Genomic DNA, 9,599 nt, shown 5'->3' with positions numbered 1-9,599 from the left:
TAGAACCAGGAGGGGTGGGGCGGCGGGCAGACATGCAGGCGCAGGATAGGGAAAAACTTTGAAATAGATTCATCATTCTCTGCTCAGTCGTAGACGTACATTAACATTAATTGCTTCACTGCCTACCGTAAATGTTGGTGTGTAAAAATGATATCAAAGGAAGATGAGTTTATTGACAGATCGACGCTTCGTAGAATCGCAACAAAAGAAGACATGAATGTTGTTAAGGTCTCAAATGAAACTGACGGCAAGTAAAAGGTCCAGCGGGAAAATATATAACGAGAATGTATGGTTGCCAAATAAAACTGGAATATTCATGTGTTTAGTAAGAACGACTCAGTAAAAGCAACAATAAATAAATAAATAATAAATAATAGAACAGACATTGTTGTTAATTTTATTCAGTTTTTACAAAGATGGTTGACGCATGTTCCTCTTGATGCCTTCGCTACAAACTTAATGTTGACACTGTTTATTGAATATTACTGATATAAAGACGTCATGTTCAACTGTTTTGTATGTATGGTTGAGTTTGGTGTTTTTCTCAAGTCTTTTGTGATTATCATGTTTTTCTTGTTATGGTTGTTGTTATTGCTTCTGCTACTGTTGTATTGTTGTTGTTGTCGTTTTGTTCCTGTTGTTGTTATTGCCGTTGGTGCTATTATTCATGTTGCCGTTGTTGTCTTTGTTTATTAAGTCGCATTCTGATGAAAGGAAAAGAAGTAGCAATAAATAAATAAACTAACAAAAGTAAAAAAAAAATCAATTGTTCTTTTGATGATGAGATCAGTGACAAGCAACTTAGAGAAAGTATCAATTGTAATAAGTCATCACACGCTCATACTCATACATCATTTGCAAGTGAGCCAAGCGAGTGAGGTTCTTTACGAGGCCATGATCTACTAGAAATAAGAGCCGACCAAATATCCCTCAAATCCCACACTGCTGCCTTAAGAAGAGAATTGCTCGTTGAATAATGTGATAAAGGATACACCAATCATGAAAACATGACGAGGTGGTCACGATAAGAAAGCCTTTGATCGTAAATTTGTTGAAACAGCTGAACTGGAGATAAACAAGAATAGGAATATCGACATTTGAATTAAGTCATCGCACACACAGCAATTGTCATACTTCGCACGTTCGTATAATTTATAACAAATCATTTTTCTCTCACTCTCTCTCTCTCTCTCTCTCTCTCTCTCTCTCTCTCTCTCTCTCTCTCTCTTCACACACACACACACACAGACACGTAAAGCATTTTTAATAAATCATCGCACGAACAGTATTACGTACAAAATAAAACAATTGAAATAATTATACGTCATAGAAAATAATGAATTTTCTGACCGGAACTGAACGCAGGATTATATCAAAAGCAAGATATTAAAGAGTCAAAACATACTTAAAGTCCCGGAAACATATTCAGAAGAAAAAATTGAGAAAAACTAAGAAGGCAAACGACTCAGCAAGTAATCGGTGCTAGAGTTTTTTTTTATGTGTAGATGAGTTAAACAAATGGAGTAAATAGCAGATAATTAAAATGCCTGGATTATTTACCTCATGTTATTTCAAGGAACGTCTAGATGTTTCGATTACTAAACATCTTATCAGTCACGGTTGCTTTAAAGACAAACCACCGGTTGTTGTCATCACTAGTGGTGGATATATAAACCGAACAAGAACGGACAAAGGAACGAAACTTCTTAGTCATTGCATATATGCATGGAAACATGTTTATATAAACATATATGCTTACGTTCATCATGCGTGAAATGATAAGAATCGACTGCGAACGATTTTCGATGTATTACTCAGTCCCGTATATCTCCCTTTATTCTTTATTTACGTTCATTAATGCTTTCATAATTGAATAAGAACATCAATTTCCCTATAAATGTGCACATTTCACGTTTCTTTTAATCTTGCTATCGATATTCAAGGATGAAAATGCCAATTGCAAAAGTAAATACAATCAGAGGAATTAGTGTGGTTTCACTTGGATTAATATCTATATAGGCATTGGCATTATTTTTAAACAGCAACACCACTAAAGAACGAATATTTTTTCTAAGATGTGACCTTAAAAGATAACCGTATATATAGAAGGAGGTACATTTCCGAGTGAATTTCAAAGTAACTGAAACGATTTTCACATTCTATGTGTTGATTATTAAACTTTACCTTGACCTCATGTTCTTACCACGAGTAAAACCAGAAAGGGGATGAGTTACACTAATCTGATATCCTCTACTTACGTTAGAGTGGTAACTCTGTTTCTCATAAAAATAACAGCCTCAAATTTCCCTGAAAACACCCACTACTGCCTTTAAAACATTAGGTGATTGTAGCTCACTCCATACGAAATTATTTTGGCTGGAAAGCCTTTTATCAGAGATCTGCTCGATCAACACTGACTTAGGATTAATCAATCACAGGTTGATCCTCATATACCAAGCAACAAAATATTTGTTATCGTTTATCATTAGTTTTGGCTGTTGTAGATTAATCTAAATAATAACAGAGGCGAAATTCTAAAATCTTGAAGAAACAAAACAAATAAAGTAAAGTCGCTCTAGAATTGCTATACTTCTCCCATATTAACACAACAGCTAACAAAGGAGAAACCTCTATGAGAATTAGCGGCCAAGTCTCTGTAAAATCATATCATACTCTCTTAAAAATGAACAGATTACAGAACTTAGTCAATAAGTACTTTGTCACATAGACATACACCCATGCGCACATACGCGTGTGTACGTGCGTCGGTACGTACATAGGCATGCACGCATGTTTGTATGCATGTATGTATATACGTACCTAGCTATTTATCGTTGGAACACAATTTTGATCATACGTTTGCTTGATCAAGGTTGGTTTGGTGCTAAACGACAACAGATTCTACCCCTCTACAACCAACAATTCCGCGTGTTCTTTCAATCTGCTGGAAATAGCAGCCAAACCACGTTAGAATTGAACACTGCCATCCTTAAAAAATGGTGGGGTTGAACACGTTAGTAGTGGATTCGCAGTATCTCGGAATGACGGGAAACCTTTGATCATGTCTCCTCAATCAGAACTGCGAAGTATTTTTACAATAACAACTAACATCATTGACTTAGGATTTTAATACATTGCCCATTTTAACACTCCTGCATTGTCATTAGGTGCATTTAGCGGAGAGAATCACGGTGTTTCAAGCATTCGGGTCAAATCCCGGTCTGAGAAAAACCTTTACCCTTTCCGCCAGCCAAATATCCAAGGTTTCTTCCATGGCAAAAAAAAATGACAACGAATATCTCGTCCACGTGATGAAGTCGTGCAGATAATGATACGAGGCATCAATATGTCAACGGAGGGTTTAATATTCCCTAATGGAATAACAGCACATAATTCATTAAAATGTTAAAAGAATAATTAAGTGAATCATATGTGTGTACATTTTTGTAACTATAGCTTTAGGTCACTGCAGTGTCAAGTATTCCTTGTGGATTTAGCGATTGCATTAACTAAAGGTTCTGAAAGCCGCAGACACTCATATGCCCCTAGTTACTGGTGAAGAACTACGTCATTTAATGTTATTGTTACTACATCTATCTATCTCTATATATCTCTCTCTCTCTCTCACACACACACACACACATACACACACCACACACACACACACACATACACACACATGCACACCTATGCATGCATACACATATGCATGCATACACACATGCATACACACATGCATACAAACATATATATATATATATATATATATATATATATATAATATATATATATATACATACATACATAAACACACATCTACATTCTTGCATGATGGCTGCAACACGATCACGGGTAATGCCATCATTTAATTATTCGCTTAAATATGGGTAGCAGGGATGTGGGTTTTCAGTTCTGATAAGAACTTACACTTTTTTATACAGATGTGGCAAGATGGCTACATTGATTGTTTTGGTGAACCGTCAAATGACTTTTCAGTCTCCTCCATGATACACATTCTCTTACACTTCCCCTGAAAGTAAAGAAGCCGTATAATGCATAGTTGGATGGAAGCACTCCGTCGGTTACGACGACGATGAGGGTTCCGGTTGATCTGAATCAACGGAACAGCCTGCTCGTGAAATTAACGTGTAAGTGGCTGAGCACTCCACATACACGTGTACCCTTAACGTAGTTCTCGGGGATATTCAGCGTGACACAGAGAGTGACAAGGCCGGCCCCTTGAAATACAGGTACAACAGAAACAGGAAGTAAGAGTGAGAGAAAGTTGTGGTGAAAGAGTACAGCAGGGATCACCACCATCCCCTGCCGGAGCCTCGTGGAGCTTTAGGTGTTTTCTCTCAATAAACACTCACAACGCCCGGTCTGGGAATCGAAACCGCGATCCTATGACCGCGAGTCCGCTGCCCTAACCACTGGGCCATTGCGCCTCCACAATGCATAGTTAGCAACCTCGACACGTGTGTAGCTTATCTGACTACTAAGGTCTACATTAATTAAAAAGACACGCCCACACTTGTAACATATCAAATTAGGCTGTGTGCCAATCTACTAAGGTGAATCCAAATCACAACCCTTGCGATCAGCTCTCTCAAGCTATTCGTGCTTAATACAATTTTGCTGGAATTCCCTCCAACCAATCAAGCACTGCTTACCTTCATGATGAATAACTGTAGTCTGCAAGAGTTTTTTTATGGACAGTATAGAATCGTTTTTGAAATATATATGGTAAATAGTAATTCATGGTGTTTCTTATTCATCAGGTTCTCAAGTTATACAGAAACATTACGTTTCTCTTTTTGTATAACATAAATGGTAAAGTATATTATCAGTGAATATGTTTACCTTACAGTTGCGGCCAAAATGTTCAGAACAGCATTGTTTTTGTCAGAAAAGTAGATATAATTTTTTATCAAAGTTGTTTTATATTCTATAATTTTCACAGACAATAAATACAATATTGGTTTTTATTGCCTGAGATTTTGGTGTAATTTGAGAGGATAATACAAAAGTTATGGATGATATTTACACGGAGTAAAAGCAACCGTTCTGATCATTTTGGCCGCCATGGGTTTTGCAGTAAATCACTAAATCATCCATAACTTTTGTATTATCCTCTCAAATTAGACCAAATTCTCAGACAATAACAATTAATATTGTATTTATTGTCTGTGAAAATTATAGAATATAAAACAACTTTGATAAAAACTTATATCTACTTTTCTGACGAAAACAATGCCGTTCTGAACATTTTGGCCGCAACTGTATATTGACTTGAATATTAAATCTAATATATTTTTCTTTATTTTCAGGTTGTGATAATGTCTAGAGACTGCATAAATTCACCAGACATATTTACATTTTGCTATGTCTGCGGGCAATTCACCCCTTCAGATTGCTGGGGCAATATTACTCCTTTTCCTAACATAAGTTTAAAGGCTGTTATTCTCTATAACGGCAACACAGTTGCATCCGTACGAATTGGCAATAGAGTCCAAATGTCAGAAACTTATGAAAATATGACGACACTAATAACTGCCATCAAGTATCATAATCGTAGTTTTCTCATTTGTGATGATTTTAAAACTATTGCTCTCCTACAAGGTCTTCAAGGGGGATACACCAAGTATCCCCTTTTTCCGTTGCCTTTGGAATAGTAGGGCAGACAGCCAGCACTATGAACAAAAAGGCTGAGTACCAAGAACCAGCTTCTTGTCTGGAAATCACAACGTGAAAGCTTTGCCACTATCCCAACAAAATTCTGCTGCCACCATTCCACATCAAATTAGGGATTATGAAAAATTTTGTGAAGGCCCTGAACAAAAATTGAGCTGCTTTCAAGTACCTGGAGTCAAAGTTTCTTCGTATAGGTGAAGGCAATCATTTCGAGAAAGCATTAGCAGGTATCGATGTGAATGCCTGGTTTTCCTTCAAGCAGATTGTCCGAAATAGCCGCTCCCCAAAATATGAAAAATTTCAAGTCTCCAACAACTTGGGTCTAGAATGAGCGTCAAGATGCACTTTTTGCACTCACATCTTAACTATTTTCCCAAGAATTGTAGGGAATACGGTAACAAGGAGAGCGGTTCCATCAGGATACTTACACCATGGAAATTCACCTGCTATTAGTGTAACATTTCTATCAAAACTTGTACCAAGTACAAACATAACAAGCTGGATTTAGTTGTCCGAGACAGACAACCAAAAGTATGCATTATCATAGAGGTCAGTTGCCCTGCTGATGTGAACATTTCTTCGAAAAGCAAGTTTCGAATCCTTCAGCTTCTGGAAACTGATTATAAATTCACATGTATACCAATAACAATTGCTACCCTTGGTTTTCTTAATAAACGAATAAGTAACAATCTGGAAAAAGTAGGCTTTCCCTGAAAAAGAAATTAGGCAACTGAAACGCACGCTACAAGTACAATCTGTCAGCAGAACAGGAAAAATAGACGAGACTTTTTCTCAAGTTCAACACATGACTTATTATCATCTACGTATATACTTGGGAAGAGGCAGAAAAAACTAACACAGATCTCTCTATCCCGCTTCCTTCTTTCCCATTTTCTCTTTCTCTCTCTTCTCTCTCTCTCTCTCCTCTCTCTCTCTCTATATATATATATATATATATATATATATATATACAAAAGGCGGCGAGCTGGCAGAACCGTTATCACTCCGGGCGAAAATGCTTAGCGGTATTTCGTCTGCTGTTACGTTCTGAGTTCAAATTCCGCCGAGGTCGACTTTGTCTTTCATCCTTTCGGGGTCGATAAATAAAGTACCAGTTTCGCACTGGGGTCGATATAATCGACTTAATCCGTTTGTCTGTCATTGTTTGTCCTCTCTATGTTTAGCTCCTTGTGGATAGTAAAGAAATATATATATATACACACACACATACATATCTCTATCTCCCTCTCGCAGCTCATTTCTAGGCCTGTCTCTAAGTTCATGGAAGTGGTTGCACATGGGTACTTGAAAAGGATAAAAATAGACTATAGAGAGAATAACACTAAATGCCTAGTATGGAGTATCAAGATCTCAACTGGAAGGTTAATGACATACACTCTAAATGTAATAGATCCTCAACAAGTATCATGCATTCACTATAACTACAGAATACAAAAGTTGACGTAAAATCCAAACCGCAAAACTGAAGACGTTAACCACATCATTGCCAGATGTGAGAATATTTCTACTAGATACTATCTTCCTATAAAAAATGATGAACCTGGAATGGAGTAGGAAAGAGAAAATAAATAAAATTTACTATACTATAGGCGTAGGAGTGGCTGTGTGGTAAGTAGCTTGCTAACCAACCACATGGTTCCGGGTACAGTCCCACTGCGTGGCATCTTGGGCAAGTGTCTTCTGCTATAGCCCCGGGCCGACCAAAGCCTTGTGAGTGGATTTGGTAGACGGAAACTGAAAGAAACCTGTCGTATATATGTGTATATATACATATATGTATGTGTGTGTGTGTGTTTGTGTGCCTGTGTTTGTCCCCTTAGCATTGCTTGACAACCGATGCTGGTGTGTTTACGTCCCCGTCACTTAGCGATTCGGCAAAAAGAGACCGATAGAATAAGTACAGGGCTTACAAAGAATAAGTCCCGGGCTCGATTTGCTCGACTAAAGGCGGTGCTCCAGCATGGCCGCAGTCAAATGACTGAAACAAGTAAAAGAGTAAAGAGTAAGAGTATACTGCGGTGAATGGATCAAAAGAATATCAGAAGAGTTCGGTAGAACATACGAATCATATCATAACCAAATTAAAACATAACCAACCTTAAAGTGCTGTTTTGGTTAACATAATAAAGGGTCTCTCGTGCGGTAATCAGCTGCCCACATCAATGTCGAAAGAAAACTATAGGTTAAAAAAGATTCTACGGACCAATGATGAGAAGTCAGTTGCGAATATATATATTTTCAGCTTTATAGCCATTGTTATTATAACTGCTGAATCAAAGTATAGCAGAACTTGGATTTTTGGAGAAATAACGTAATTCCTGAAATTATACGTTAAATGTAATCATGATATCTGGATAATAGATATTCTCCGAAGAAATTTTTAGCATTTGAAATGTGATTTCGTTTAGGTTGTTGAAAAAATACAAGAGCTCTTTATTTTCCATACGAATTATTTACATCATTTCAAAACAAGCATTCATCTATGTATGTATGTATGTATGCATGTATGTATGTATGTACGTATGTACGTATGTATGTATGTATGTATGTATGTATGTATGTATGTATGTATGTATGTATGCATGTATGCATGTATGTATGTATGTATGTATGTATGTATGTATGTATGCATGTATGCGTGTGTGTGTGTGTATGTATGTATGTATGTATGCATGTGTGTATGTATGTATGTATGTATGCATGTATGTATGTATGTATGTATGTATGTATGTATGCATGTATATATGTATGTATGTGTGTATGTATGTATGTATGTATGTATGTATGTATGTATGCATGTATGCGTGTGTGTGTGTGTATGTATGTATGTATGTATGTATGTATGTATGCATGTATGTATGTATGTATGCATGTATGCGTGTGTGTGTGTGTATGTATGTATGTATGTATGTATGTATGTATGCATGTATGTATGTATGTATGTATGCATGTATGCATGTATGTATGTATGCATGTATGTATGTCAGGTCACTTTCGAGTGCTACTGGTAACATGTAACCCAGTACAACCTGTTGCATGGTCGGGTCGTCGGCGACTAAACCGGCACCCAACCAAGCTCGCTTGGTGAGGAGGGTGTTTATTGTAGGATGAAAAACAAAACCGGTCAAAGGGCGGTGGAACACTTGAGAGTCAACGGACGTCCAATAAATGTCTTAAGGCTGTATCATGCGCGGGGACATAGAAATAATCGGACTGAATACTCGATCGCGCGGTTAAACCATTGGGAGTGAAGGACTCCTAGCCTTTGTTAGGGCATCCTTCTAGGAGAAGGTAACTCAGGTAACTGGGATAACTCCGACATAAAACCTGCGGTTCAGTGGTTACCGATGATGTTGACTTGTTCTTCTTTTCGGATTATGGCTGCTGTTGCTTAGTGAGTGGGATTGACTCAGTGCACAGCCTTTCCTCACTTTAAAAAAAATCTTCTTGCACAGGCATTGCACGATAACAACATTGATTAAGCTTCGTGCAATGACCATACTCGATAACGAGGGGGCAGCCACCATGTATGTATAGCTCTCTCTCCCTCTCTCCTCTCCCTCTTTATAGATATTTATATATAAATGTATTATGTATATATGTGTTTATATATATATGTATATATATATATATATATTTATAATAAGAGTAGATCCTATACGAGCGGGTATATATTTGTAAAAAAGAAGTTTGAAAACGCCACTATATTAGATAAATTTTAATTTTCTTATGAATTTTACATGTTTCGGTTCTTGAAAACGAACCTTATCAAAAATATTATAAAAAGTGAAAATTGAAAAGTTGATAATCGTTTCTTACTGTTCTCAATAGAATCCATGTGGTGGTGTTTTGTTGGTAGTTGGTATAATCCCTATATTACTGTT

General features: G+C 37.0%; 1 long non-coding RNA gene across 1 annotated transcript in view; it reads right to left on the bottom strand.

Moving 5' to 3' along the window:
* Nucleotides 1-435: 435 nt before the first annotated feature.
* The window catches only part of LOC118761151, an 11,669-nt gene continuing 2,505 nt past the window's right edge, over nt 436-9,599 (bottom strand). Inside the window, exons 2-3 of the long non-coding RNA XR_004997176.1 lie at nt 7,813-8,033; nt 436-704 (exon numbers count right to left, since the gene is read on the bottom strand). This is a non-coding gene — a long non-coding RNA (uncharacterized LOC118761151). The remainder of the gene's footprint in view (nt 705-7,812; nt 8,034-9,599) is intronic.

This window comes from Octopus sinensis, unplaced genomic scaffold (assembly GCF_006345805.1).
Source record: "Octopus sinensis unplaced genomic scaffold, ASM634580v1 Contig09700, whole genome shotgun sequence".
NCBI classification, from domain to species: Eukaryota; Metazoa; Mollusca; class Cephalopoda; order Octopoda; family Octopodidae; genus Octopus; species Octopus sinensis.
This window is presented reverse-complemented; position numbering and strand designations above follow the sequence as displayed.